A 15,478-nucleotide genomic window follows, 5' to 3' on the forward strand; every position below is an offset into this window, starting at 1 on the left:
GATTTATATATAGATAGTATTGAACTAAATATTTCACAATATGATGAACATGATATGTTGTTTGTGTTAGATACATGGAGGAAGAAGGTGTAGGATATCCAACTATAGTTTTACTTTCAGGAACATAGCTTAGGAGCTAAAATAATTAAATTTTGATAGTGAGAAAAGAATCACATTTTTTAACCCTATTAATTTAGTATTCCAAAGCTCCCATTTTGGCATAGGCAGGCAGAATGCTAGCTTTACAGCTATGAATGTCCATATACTTTGTAAGTTTCATTGTCAGCAAATCCATTTTGTTCATATCCTGCAATCATGGAATTCCATGAGACCAAATTTCTTTGAGGCAGATTGTCAAACAGTTCGCTTGCATTGCCTATGCTTCCACATTTTGCAACCATGTTTACCTGGGCAACTGCAACTACAACACGCTTTTACATTTACTCCTGCAGCACGGCAACTTGTCATGTGGGGTGGGCGGGCGAAGCAGTTTGAAAATTTAAAGTCACCGGGTCCGGCATCCACCGAACGGCATCAGTTAACGGCACACATGAGCGGACGGATCACGGCTGGGCCCACACCAGCCACCTAACCGCGGTCAACGCTTCAAGTGTGTTGGTTAAGCCCAGCCCAACCGAGTTGGGCAACTTTTAAGTAAATTATAAATAGTTTGTAAGTAAATAATTAATCAGTAAATAAAATAATTTTAAAAAATATTAATTAATTTAAATTTTATCTATTAAATATTAGATGGTAACTTTTACCAATATGCTCAAGATTTATTAAAGATCAAATGGGCCATCCACACACGTTCTTTTCATTATCTTTAGATTTGACTCTTAAATTTAAAATGTCATGAATCACTCTCTAATGTGAAATTCGTATATATATAAATTAATTTTTATTTTATTTTAGATTTATTCTAAAAGAATAGATTAGTATATTTACATTAATATACAATACAATATTTTAAAAGTCATATTAAAGTATTTATTTTTATTTGTATTTATGTATTTTAATATATTTATTACATTTATTTATTTTTTATATTTATATATTTATTGGATTTTTTATATTTGGATATTTATTTTTATATTAGATTTATTGTCAATTTTATGAGTTTGATCTAGCATCTACATATTTGATCTTCAAAATTTAAATATGGTCAACTCATGTCCATTGTACATTATATTACTTTCATTATTTGATTTGGTTCACATCCTTATAATTCATGTGAGAATCTTTTAACTTGAACACAAAAAAGAACCTATCTCTATATCATCATTTTAGTGTACTCACATGATCAAAGTTTATTATACTTGATCATTTCTACAACTATAAAGATAGGGATTGAGCTACTAGAACTTGATCCTAGTGATTCGTGTATATTCAAAATTTAGAACAAAATGCAAAGAGATTAAAATGATGTTAAACCCTCTATTTTAAATCAATCATAACCTCACATCCAACTAAAGAGAGTTCAAATAAAACAAATGTAGGATAATCTTACCAATGCAAAACTCTCTTTATTGAAGTCAATTGCTTGAAATGAAATGAACATTGCTCCACAAGTCATGCAAGATTTTTATAGCATGTAGTTGTCAATCTCTAAAGGTCACAATAAAAAATTTTATGATATATTGAGTTGAATTTATGTTTAGTTGGCAATGTCAATGGTGAGGATTTCATCTTGGATAAGTGGTAGAGATTGATTGAGAATGAGTGAAGAATCTTGATAGAGTAAAAATAGTCAAAAATAAGTTATTTGGACTCCTTATTGAGCTCTAAAATAGATGTTATTTTTATTTATTTAGTTAAGCTAATTAGTTGTACAAACTAAAAATAAAGGAAACATGCAGAAGTTATAATGGAATATAAGTGGATAATTAATTAATTATTGCAATGTTAATTGTGATGTTAAAAGGTGGTTAAATTTAAGTGTCTACAATTCAACAACCATCTTGAAGTGTTATTTATAAATACCAACCCTTAACAAATCAAGATCAAACTTTAAGGTGAACTAAAGAACAAAAGAGTGAGATTTACTTGGAGATCAAATAAATAGGCCACATGTCAAATTTATACTCATGAAAGTGACCTAGATTTGCAAAACTACCCAAAGGCAAAGGTAGGGAACTATTTGATTTAGAGGCAAAGTATAAACAACAAATGTTTAGTATTGATCTTAAGATAGTCAAGTTTTAGAATCACACAAAGTTAATCTTCGTCATTCCTATAACTAAGTATAGTCATCTTTTGTATTGAATCTCCTAGACTGATATTAATTATTCAATTATCACTTCTATAATTGAAAATAATTAATCTAAATTCATTTATACTTATTCAAAGACATTTTATTGAATTAAGTTAGATTAACATTATAAAAAAAAATATTTTCATTTAAATTTTTTTATAGTTTTGTATCATCTTACACCTTTATAATCTAACCTAAACATTATATTATAATTGTTATATATTTATATTATTTTATTTAAATAATTAAAGACATCTATCTATTGTAAAGCATTAAGAAAGATAGTCTCTAAGATAAACAACAAATGTATAATAAACATCTTGAAATTTGTTATCTTTTATCTTTTAAATAAATATATTTAAAATATCTTTATTAACTAAATTAAAAATAGATTGGAAGAGATGCACTTTTCAGCTGCACAATATTATAATATATTCGTCAAAATTGCGACTAAAAACAACGATAAAACAAATCTGGAAGGACAACTTCAATTTTTTGCCTCTTGTTTCGCTGACAGAATCATTTTGGAAAATTGTATGTTTCTTCAATAGCTGGGAAAACTTTTCATATACGTAACGGAATCCAAATTTATTATTCTATACTATAAGGCCAATATTTAATTTGGTGATAATTGATATGCTTTGATATTTATGGTTTGTTTACATAAAATAAAAGAATTCCACATGCAATTAGGGAGGATAAAAATATATATTGACCTTTAATTCAAGTAAATTAAAGTTTTTTATAATTTTAAGAAATTTATTTTTTTATAATTAGTATAAATTAGTATATTTATTTTTAGATAAATATAGGTAAGGTAAGATATAATATTGTTCATTATTTCATTTGTATTAAATTAGTATAAAGATGTAATCAGAATTGTCTTGATCAGTGTTAACTCATAGTGAATAATAGTTAGAAGGTGGAAGTGAACATATAATTAGTATTAAATAATTAAAAATAATATTAAATTTTAAAAAATAATAAATTATTTTTAATTTTTTATACATTTAGGTTTGCAAATATGTAAAATTAAATACTTTTAATTTTTATTGACAGACATTTTTACATTCATATATAAATATAATATGCCTAATAACCGACTTATTCTCTTATTTAAATGTCATAAATTTAAATAAAATTGTTATTATATTAATTTAATTTTTAAATATTGAAAAATTAAAGATATGATAGTAACATCTACATAATATATTTGTATAGTCGAGTTTTCCTCTAGGTCAAATGGTTTAAACAAAGGTATTTATGACACGTAATTTTTTGTTAGAGGCAGGTTTTTCGCATAATATATTTAGATAACACTCTCTTGAAAGACAAAAAGTTGTTAAGGGGTCAATTTCTTAATTAATAAATATTGATGAGGAATCATAATATAATGGTGAAAATTTGTGAAAATTTGTCTATTTCTGTTGTCAAATTTTATTTGTATTTCTCATCAGATAACACTATTGTAATTAGATTTATTTATTAAATTATAATAATTATATTTTTTTACGAAATTAAAAATTAGAAAGAAAAAAAATTGGTACAAATGAAATTGTATTTTAAAAAGTCAAAATGTATTTTTTTGTTAAAAATATTTTTAAAATTAATTATTAACAATTGATTATTATATTTTGGTTTTTGTTTTCAATTGACTAAATATTTGAAATCTAATTGGACAAAAATTAAGGACAAAATGTAGATGCTACTTTAATTTTACTTTACACAAAAATCAAATAGTTCAATATTCTATCTATCATTTCTTATTTTATGAAAATTAATTCATTTTGTTAATTGATATTTACTTCCACTTGTAAAATATTTATTATTGTTATTTTTTCACATGGGCTTGGACTTATGACCTATGATTACCATAAGAAACTCTCACCATATTATTATGATTATTTGTTACCACAACACCCATTTAGAGCAAGCCCAATGGGAAGCAAACCCATGATCCAAACTAACTCCATTGCCTATATTATTATTATTTTGAATATTATTATTATTTTGAATGAAGTGATCTTTAATTAAACGCACATATTTAGCAATTTTTAATTGATTTTTTTTAGATAACTTGCACATCAAGTTATCTTCACTTAATCTATTATGAATTGTGCTCTTAATTTAAATATAAATTTTATTTTATTTTCTTTTTACTTATTCAAATAAAATATGTTCATTTTAAATTAAATATCCACTTGAGTATTATAAAAATACTAATAATGTAAGTAATATATTAATAATTAATTTATATTAATTTTTTTATTGGTAAAAAATAATTATGGGGCTACACCCTTTATACTAATATGATAAGATTTTACATCTAAAAGATACTTTCTTATATTCATCTAACTTTATCAGTCGACAACCCTCTGTAGACACCTAAAATTGTCCTAGCCTAATTAAATAAATATTATATTTATTTATTTTATCATAAGTCTTCTATTAATTAAATAGATATTTATTTATTTAATTAAATTGCTTATCCTCTTTGAATTTTTTTTTATTTAATTAATTCTTTAGCTTTTTCCCTCCATGAAACTTGTCATTTATCTCTTAATTTTATCCTAGCTACCTTTCTAATATTTTATCATTTTCCCTACCTACCCTTTAATCCTAGCTGACCATTTACTTTTTCACCTCTTAATCCTATCCCTTCATTTTCTAAGGTGTCTTCTATATAAGAGGATCCTTTCATAACCCTAATCCAACAAACTAATCCAACAATCTAACTAATCAACAATCAAGCGTCTACACAACCACAATCTGTTCTTTGTTGAGCTCTTGTGCACAATACAAAATCTGAGAGCAAATATATCAAACAAGAACAATGAAAATAGGAAACAATGGAGATCAAACCCTACCAAGCATGTGAATGGTATAATCTCTCTTTTGTTGTGATTTGCAAGTTTTAGGTTCTTCATTGGTGTATGGTGGATTCTTAATTGTAGAAATAGGGTTTGTTGTGGTTGGATCTTTGTTGATTTTACAATAGTTTTATCATTCCATTTTCACCGTATACACCCTCCACTTGTCGACAAAGAAAAAAAGATCCCACTCATTAACAAGTGACTGAAACAAAACCAAATGTCTTTGAGTTAAAATGGAGACGAGCTCATATATCAAAACCTATATATATATAACAGCTACTCCAAACATAAAGTAGCCAACACCCATTAATAGGCTCCAACCTTGTAAACATGGAAGCCTAAACTACCATGAAACTACAGATTTAGGAAACTGCTCCATCTTTAGAGTGCAAGTAAAGTTGCATGTTAAATTTGCTCTCATTTTTCTTCTTTTTTCTTTGAACCATTATCTATTTTTCTCTTGGGGCCCCAATGTTGAGGCACTCCGCTGGCTTCCACAAGGATACATTTGCCATCCCTAAAGACCCATCCCTTTCACCCAAAGGAACCATTCCTAAGCTCTCAATCTACTTAATCAATATCTTATTTGGAACCTCTAACGACTTGTCACTGTCACTTCCTTTAGAAGAGTCAACTGCCTTCTCCAATGGGGATATTGCTTAACTAGGAGAAGTCGGGCCACCATCGGCATTGTTGGATGGATACTTTGGGATCCACCTCAATGGTCTCTCCTTACATAGTCGGCTCTTCCTTTTCCATTTAATATGCCCATTGTTCTACCCATTCAATTCAATAAGTTTAACCCATGAGTGAAAGGAATAAATTGACATCATACAAGTAATAAAAAAATTATTTTCCCCAATTCATAAATAAGATGCATATTTTAAATAAATCCCATTTCAAATTTTTCATTGCATCATAACTCATATACAATATCATATTCATAAACATATGAAAGCATTTACATTTTCCATTTACTTTAGGAACATTTGAGTACATATAAAGCTCTTGTGAGCTTGATGAAACATAAAAACAAATGGTCCAAATGTCCTTGCTAGCATACATCCTCAAATTTTGGTTGCCAACTGCATGAGGAAGAGCATCACTCAAACGCTTTTCCACCCAACCAAAACTTTACAGTCCCTCGTGACTCTTCTAATTGAAGCAACCCAACCCTTCAACAAAGAGATTGGTTTGGTGACCTCATAATAATAGCCTTGTGAGCATAGTGTTGTGTGGACTACATATCTAGAGCTACCATACATTAGCTACAACCTACATGTATGGTGCTCCATGTCTAGTATGTAAACCTGGATCACAGTGAACCAATAATGTAGACAGTGACAACCTACACTACTTTGGCCAAAGAATTCATCACCTAGTACTTCGAGTGTGACTCGTATGTCCGCCCACTTCATTGCTCTATTTGGTATACTAACCATTTATTCTATTCCCATGTCATTCTCATAAAGTTAATAATAAGACGACTAACTAGGTTATTCCTATACATGGATTAACCTAACCCCAGAATTAACCAAATCAATCATTCTTACATACTAAAGATACACACCATTGCATAGTTCTAACTACATACATATACGTAAATCTAAACATAAAGATTAACAAGTTTCTATCAACTCAAGGATGCATATTCCACAAGTAAACATAATTTCAATCATTGCATCACTTAATCTTCTACAATATCTTACTCTATATACATAACATATTTCAATATAAAAGAAAAGATAGAATCCTCATGCTTGGATTATAGCATCCACGCAGATAGTGATTTCTACTCACAATCTCGTTAGCTTCACAACCTATCCCCAAACATAGAATCTCACAAGCTCTCAAAGATAACAACTATCCTACTTTCTCACTATACTTGAACTATCCTTTTTCTCTCACAAATGAAGAATAACGAAAAGCAATGAGCAATATGCAAAATGAAAAGAGATTATGAAGATGATGAAGATGGTGCTCAAGAAGAAAGAGAGCTCCTCTATTTATACATAGATTTGAGAGACTTAATGCTATAATTAAGTTCTCTAATTTGTCACCACTCTCTCTCACATCGTGACCACTATGACTATGCGGCTTGTCTTCTAACTATAAAGTCGATACATAAATAGTCCAACAAAATTCTACTATGAATCATCCTTAATTTTACTTAGTCAGATGATGATTAACCATACTTACTACTTACCTAAACAAATAGGTTTCTATCTCTAAATACCACATGCCTATCGACTAAGTCCACTTTTATATTAGGTGTTGCATTAACTATATTACTAATGATATCAAATGGGGTGTGCATGGTATTTATCCTACCCCGTGTATCCCTTCAAGCTTGAGATCCCATGCATAAAAAAGGTGGTGTCGATTAATAAGGGTGGTAGTTTTACTAAACATCCCCCCCCCCTTTGGAGTAGGGTGTGCCACCTTTTATGGTCGGCATCCCCTCCCATCTTCCTCCCTCCTTGCACAAGTATCGTGGCAAGCCTTCCACTTTCGTGGTAGCATACGCGTTGACCATTTCCACACTCACCACTATGCAGTGTTTGATACTCGATTCGTGTGTGTGTGTGTGCACGTGCGTGTGTGCATGCGTGTGTGTGTGCGTGCGTGTGTGTGTGCGTGCGTGTGTGTGTGTGCGTGCGTGCGTGCGTGTGGATGAAAATATGTAATCTATTACTTAATATCCTAATAGTACTTCTATTTACATATTCATCGGTCAATATATATACATTAATTGTATATATATTAATCAATTAATATATCTATAGATATGTTAGCACAAAGATTTAAACCTATCATAGAGATTCAATCCATCATTCCAATCGAGGATATTCAAACCATAACAATGCGAAACATCACCAATTCGATAGAAAGCAACTTATCACCATCCCCAACTTACTCAACTTGACCAACTAGGACATGAGTGTGTGATAGCTCTATAAGGCACATACCGAACCAAGTTCTTCTCATGGGTGATACTCTTCTTCCCTTCCGGAGGCTTGTTCATTTCCTGCATCCAACTTAGCATATCACATCAGTAGTTAGTTGTTACTAATATATATATATATATATATATATATATATATATATATATATATATATATATATATATATATATATATATATATATATAATAGATTTCATCTTTAAATACTCCAAACATCACATTGATTGCATATTCGTTCATCAAATTTCCAATCAAGATAAATATATTCAAAGCACATTCATGTGCTAAAGTATTTTATCTAAACAAAGTAACAGTAAATAAGTAATTTCACAATGGGGTGTAACAACTAATACAATTTAGAATAATATTTCGATCAGGCCCCCACTAGTTTGAACTCTTCCCTCCCCTCCTCGCTTGGTCTTCCGCCTCCTGCATCAGCTCCTATAGTGGGAGATTCCCTCCCGTCTAGGGACCCCACTCTGGTAGCCTCTCCTGGCACTACTCTAGTACTTGTAAACCTCATGGGCTCGATGGCCTCGGCTCCGGCTCATGGTGTAGCAAATGCTTCTAGTAAACACACTTCGTATATTGCTCCTCCTATGGGGCAACGTAGCTTCGCTCATGTGGCTCGTTTTGTGGTTCCCTCCTCTACTGGTGTTTGTCCTCTCCCCTGTGCCAAGACATCTCCCATGATTGTTTGTGGGCAAGATGTCGTGGATAACATTGGATTTTATCAACGCTGCGCCCTGCTATGCAGATTTTCTGGGTTTTGGCCATCCCTATCGGATCGTCACCGTTGGGTAAGTGACTCTTGGAAACCCTTGGTTGCTTACAACATTCAACTGTTCCATGTGCTAAGGGATTCTTCATTGCCTCCTTCACTTCATCAGAGGATAGGGATTTGATTATGAGTAAGGTGTGGGCCTGGGACGCTCACCCTCTCTCGATTAAACTCTGGACTATTGCCTTTAACTCTCTCACTGAACCACTAAATGTGCGTCCAGTTTGGGTCTGCCTTCCAAACCTCCTGCTTCCTTTTTGCGAGCAAACGCGATACAAGGCTATTGGTAACTCCATTGGTCGCTTCTTGAAGGTGGACGAGGACGCCTCCTCTATGGGCCACTCCACTTTCCCGTATTTTAGTTGACATTGATGTTGCTTCACCACTCCCCGGTGACGTGGTTCTCATGGTAAGCATTATTTTAATTTGAGTAGCCTTCTTTTGTAAGCATTATTTTTACTCAAATGAAACTCAAATGTAAGCATTATTTTTACTTCTTTTGTAACCTTCTTTTGTTCTTGATTGATGTTTCCTTTCTTTTTTCTTTACTACATGAGTAATTTGTTGTTTATAAGGATCATTAGAGGGAATCTATATATCAATACTACCCTTAATTGTGCAAGTTATGGCTCTTTTAGTTTTAAAAAATCTATCTCACTTTATTTAAATCTATTGTAACTCATTATCAAGTTTTTAAACGAAAATCTCTAACTTCATTTGAATCTATTGTAACTCATTATCAATCATGTTATCATTATTTATATCAATAAGATATCTTATAATATTTTCATAAATGTGTCTGATGTAAAGTTGTTGGGATCAAATTCTAGCTTGCAATGAATACTATCAATTTTAAACACTTTTCTTTCATATACAAATTTAATGCATTGATGCAGAACATAAGGAAAACTATTACTACGTGGTCTTTCAAGCAATACACTTAATCTATTAAAAGATGGTATCACATGACATAAAACAAGCAACTCCTCGGGAATAACTCCCAATTGTACAAGAATATTAGCATTTCATTGGTCATCTTGAAAGAAACTTCCAATGAGCATTTGATTGCGGTTTCACTTTTATACAAACTAATAAATCTTATGTGGATATGTTGTATTAATTGATTGGATGTTGTATTACTTGATTGGATCTAGAACATCTCAAACTTCACTCATTCATCTGTGCTCTATTGTACAAATTGTTTGGTGGGGTCTCATCATAACATGAAAGTGGTGGATTAATAAGAGAGAAAGATGTAGCATTGAATTCAATATTTTCCACGAAAATAATAATTTGATATATCCTCATATTGCCATCTGTTGGTTCTGGTGAGGTTGTGTCTGTCGAACTGCGACGGACTGGTGATGTTGGGGTTTTGCCTTTGTTGTCTGTTGGTTCTAGCGAGGCTGAGACAGCGACTGTTGGCTCTCTCTCTCTCTGGATTTTGGTGCACTGGATTGGCATGTTAAGGCAATGCAAGTGGAAGAGGGATGGATTTCTGTTAAAGGCAAAAAAGATAAGTCCTTTAAGCCTTCTTTCTATATGACTCTCTAATCCCATAAGAGCAATTCTAAATGTAAACCTTGATGGTTCTTGGGTAGGGATGGTTTTTGGTTGGCTGCAGGTTGTTCTTTCTGCAACTTTGTTGTTTTTGGTGATGGGTGTCCTTTTTACCCATGGTTGTCTGGTTCTTTCCTCTTCCTTTTATTCGAACAACTTTCTAGTTGAGGTTTCCAAATCCTATCTTTTTCTGGTTGTAAAGGGTTTCGAGTCCCTTCAAAACCTATTTTCCCCTAATCAAAAACATCATGTGAACGATTTGAAAATCAAAATGTATGAATATATAATAAATTGTTAGGAGTTATAATCGAGGGACTCCCATTATCCTTAACTCTTTGTTATCAATGAAGTGGTGTGTCTTGTTCTTAACAAAAAAAACAAGTTAGATTATATTGCCCCATAACTTTGATAGTTACAAAGAAAAAATAATAATAAAAATAAAAATAAAAATGGTATGCGACAAACTTAAAAGCACATCCTCCATAGATTTTTGAAGCTCAATAAGCTTCCTAAAAGCATTTAGTTTGAAAGATGAACAATAAGTAGCAAATTCATTCACAATTTTCTCCATTTCACTACCCTTTGAAAAATTGTTTGAATTTTGATACTTACAAGGCTATGAATGACTTAAAAACTTTATCTAAAAGCATTACATGCATGCAACTTGGATTCTATAATTTAACAAGTGCATACAATAAGATGAAAGAAGCAAAACTATTCAAATAGGCATCATCTTATACTAGTTTAGTTACACCCTTGAAAAAGATATTTTGTACTTTGAAATCATGTAAGAGATTAACTAACTTAAATCTCAAATACTAGCATTGAAAAACATAATCAATAATGTGTTCAATAGATTCTTAAGCACACAAAAATAAATCAGGAAATGTTATCATTAGATAAGTACAAGAAAGACCTAAAACCATTACATATCAACCATCAAGACAAATGAATTAAGAAATGTTACTCCAAGGTCCATATTAACTTTGATTTTCTTTAGGAACACTTGTTAAGATAATCAAAAGAATTAATGTGCTTGACAAAGTCAAAAGAACCACTAAAGAGTGTAATCATTTAAAGTGCATGAGAATTTTTTTGTTACTATGTTCTCTTAAAGAAAGTCTATACATGCAAATGTGAAAGATCTAAGATTTGTGTGTGTCAACCACATTTTTAATCTTGGCAAATTTTTAAAAAGTTCATGTTCATTAACCAACATGTATCGTTAAGCCGATTAACGAAATGTTGTGTTGGTCCTTTGGGTCATGTATAGGGTCCATCTCTATCCACTTGGCTTGGTCAAATTAAAAATGTCGATCATGTGGCACTAAGTCTCATTTGTAAATATCTTCAATCATTTTGCAAGCTTGTATCAAGTCAAAATCAACTTGTGGTCATGAACAAGTGTCACAATTCGAGTCGCAAAGTCTTCTCAACTCCTTAATCTAGGTGAAATGGTTAAATTATCTCAATGGTTGCTATATTGCTTGTAAACATGATGAACAAGTTCCATAGGATGTTTGAAGCACCTACTTAGCTACTTTTAGTACGAATTTTAATCTAAATACAATTATAATTAGTCTACAAAGATGCATTTGTAGTCATTCTAAATTTGAAACTTGGTCATAATTTCTCTAAGTACAACTTAATTGAATTCACCATTGCAAAATCAATTTGAAATCACATAATCACATTATTCAATTCATCCACAACAATATTGTGAAAAAATAGTAAGTCAAAAAATGCAAGGCAACCAAGATCAAATTATGAATTCAACTCTCTCTCAAAATTGAGATCACAAGCCACTAAAACATTGGAATCGGTAGATGTGTGATTATTATTAGATGATAATGTGTTCACGTTGCAAGGTTACATTATTGGTGTTAGAAGGGATGTTAAAAGGGGTGACAGGGAAGGATCGGGAAAGAACTGGTCATCAAGGCTTAACTTTTTATGTCATGTGAAAATGTTATCTTTAAAGCCTCTACCCACAAAATTCCACCTAAACAATCTCCTAAACTCACCAAATTAAAATCAACATGATATGTTTTTTAGAGCAAGAAGAGAAAAATTGATTGTCTTAATAAACTCAACTACAAACTATATACTCACTTTTTGAGTGGGGAATGAAATAATAATAAAAATCAATTTAAATCCAAATATCACCTAAATCCTCAAAATGACCCTCATAATAAATCATGCAATTCTCATTTTAAAAATTATATGAGGCATAATACACAATCAATATTAAATCACCACTATATTAGTATTTAAATATCATTAATATAAACATTAAGCGGCAATTTACAATAACTATGCACAAACAATCTATATTGGTCTCACAAAATAATGCATTAGTGTACCTGAACATTATTAAAATGGTAAGCGTGAGTGTAATCACATATAATTGAAAAAATCATCCAAATTAAGAATGATGGCCAAGGTTGGATGACATAAATGGCCAATGTGTTATCTCTTGTAACTATCATCAGAGACCTGTGGAGCCAAGTGGAGTTGATGCCATGTACCTATGGAGCAAAGTGGAGTTGATGCCATGTACTTGCATCTATGAAAACATACAAACATCTATGCACACATATATAATATAATATCACTGAAAGCATAAATAACCATTCCCCAATCAAGGTCACATGTCAGCATCGTTAACAACATCATATCTCGATTTTGTATTTGATGCCCTTGAGGCAACCTTTGTCAAGGTAACAAAGCCACCTGATGCATGCCAAATCACCACTTCAATCAATTGAAAGAAGTACATATAGCTTTGAGAGTAAAATTGTTCTTGCAATGTGTGGAACTCCAAGGGTATTATGATATATGTAGAATTTGTCTCAAAAGCAGTCAGCATCTATTGAGATGTTGGAGATACACACATGGAATGTCAGATCATTCCCTCCCTTAATATATCATAGGTAGCAATAATAATCTCTTTTGACTGTTATCAATGGCTACCCTTCTCACAAACTGTGTTGTTTTACAAAAAAATTGGCACTACATGGTATTCAAGTAAACCCACACCATCATCAGTTACATAGTATGAGTTGTCGGCAAGCTCAGAACTTATGCAGAATGGCAGAAAAGAGACGAACTAAAAGGGATTTCCTCATGTATTGCAATATTTGCAAAATACATGTAAGGTAAAGATATTGCAAACATTAAACAAATGAAACTAGCGGTTGCAAAATCATGTCTTGCAGCTTTTCAAAGCCTCTCCTACAGCTTGCTCAAATTTTGGAGCATTTACAGCTCGTGAAGATTGAGCATCATTTTGCTAGGTATAGATCAAAGCATAGCATAGATAATAGAATAATTTGTTCAGACATTGCAATGGCAACCACTCTAATAAAAAATGTGAAAGCACGGTAAAGGTGTGAAGGCAAATTTGCAATCTTTGCAAACATTAATCACGACCTATGTAAAGTTTCAGCATTTTACCAGTTCTCAAACACCCCTTCGGCTCCAAAGAGTGTTTTGGGAACCCCTTCAGAGCTGAACAATGCTCCCAACACAATACAAAAGGCCAAAATATACTTAATAATTCGACATTCGTTCAAACCAAAACCCAAAAACTATCAAATGTATCTGCCTCTTGCCTATTCTTGCTATTAACTTATCCTTAGAGATCTTAAACCCCGAATTTGAAAGCACTCAGTCTACCCTTTAGTCTCGAGACGAACTTCCATGCTGCTACATACTCGGTATTTTTACGGCAATATCGTACTAGAATAAAGTTGAGGAATGTCTAATGAAAGAAAAATAATAATTCTTGTGCTTAGATCTTGGATAATAGAAACTATGCCAACACAATTTAAAACTAAAGACAGCCAAATTTTGCTTTATTCAAGTACACAAGAATTTGTTTGCAATAGGCTACTATAAATTGCATCTGTTAATTTAGGCATTCAACCCATAAGCCACGACGCATGCCAGTCCTTTCAGGAAAAGAATCACACCGAAAAGAGGATTAGATTGAAACCCAGTGGATATCAAATGGTCCAAAAGAATAGCTCAAATCCAACATGCCAAGCAACAAATTGACCTACTAAATATTTCAGGGTTCCTACATTATTTTTGGAGATCTATAAACGTTAAGAAGGTAACAGAATATAGTAAGATATTGCAAATAACATGCATTGACAACCCTTGCAGTTTTCAGAAGTATAAGAAAACCAATAAATAAAAATATCTATACCACTAGTTGTTACCAGAAACGTCAAAAAATAGCTACACATGGGGTAAAAGATACCATGTTGTTTTGTACAGGCAATGTAAATGTAAAGTTGTTAAATTCATAAATTGAACATTAATGACTTAAAGGTTTTGCTACCCAGACACTGGGCTTTTGCTCGTCGCCACTACACTTTAAGTAGAAGGGCTTGATGAATCAAAAGTTAAAATCCTATTTCACTTATTTGAGACTGAGCTCCGAAGAGTTAACTCACTTGAAGCGGACCTCTTTAAGTATTTCCCTCAAAGCTTCCCCGACACTATTAAAACACACTGTTTTTTCATTACTGCCATTCACTTCTTCCTGGACTGTCACTAAAAAGACATTTCTCACTCTGCTACCAAGACAGGACATCTCAGCTTTTACAGTCTTCAATCTCTGCTCATTAAAAGATTGAAGCAAATCAGCCAAAGGGTCTGGCCGATCATCACAACAAATTGAAACCCTCATGAAATTTCTCCCCTTTTCATCACCTCCATTTGATTCAACTTTCAAGTCATCAAAATCTGTGGGTATGGAATCACCTTTAGCAACTTCTGCAAATCTTTTCTTCAGTTATTTTACATGGTGAATCACTTCTCCTAGAAGCAATGCTTTATCCGTCTGCATTATCTCAACAAACTTGCTTCAACTAATATATTAACATAATTCTCGTGTACTCGTTTCATCAGGTCATAAATAATTAATGGGGCATAACACTGTCCAAACCATCCGAAGCACCAACCATATATATAGAGAGAAGATAGCCATGCCTGCTGCATTACGCTAATTAATCATTCAAGAAAACAGCAACTAG

Source organism: Cryptomeria japonica, chromosome 3 (assembly GCF_030272615.1).
Source record: "Cryptomeria japonica chromosome 3, Sugi_1.0, whole genome shotgun sequence".
NCBI classification, from domain to species: domain Eukaryota; kingdom Viridiplantae; phylum Streptophyta; class Pinopsida; order Cupressales; family Cupressaceae; genus Cryptomeria; species Cryptomeria japonica.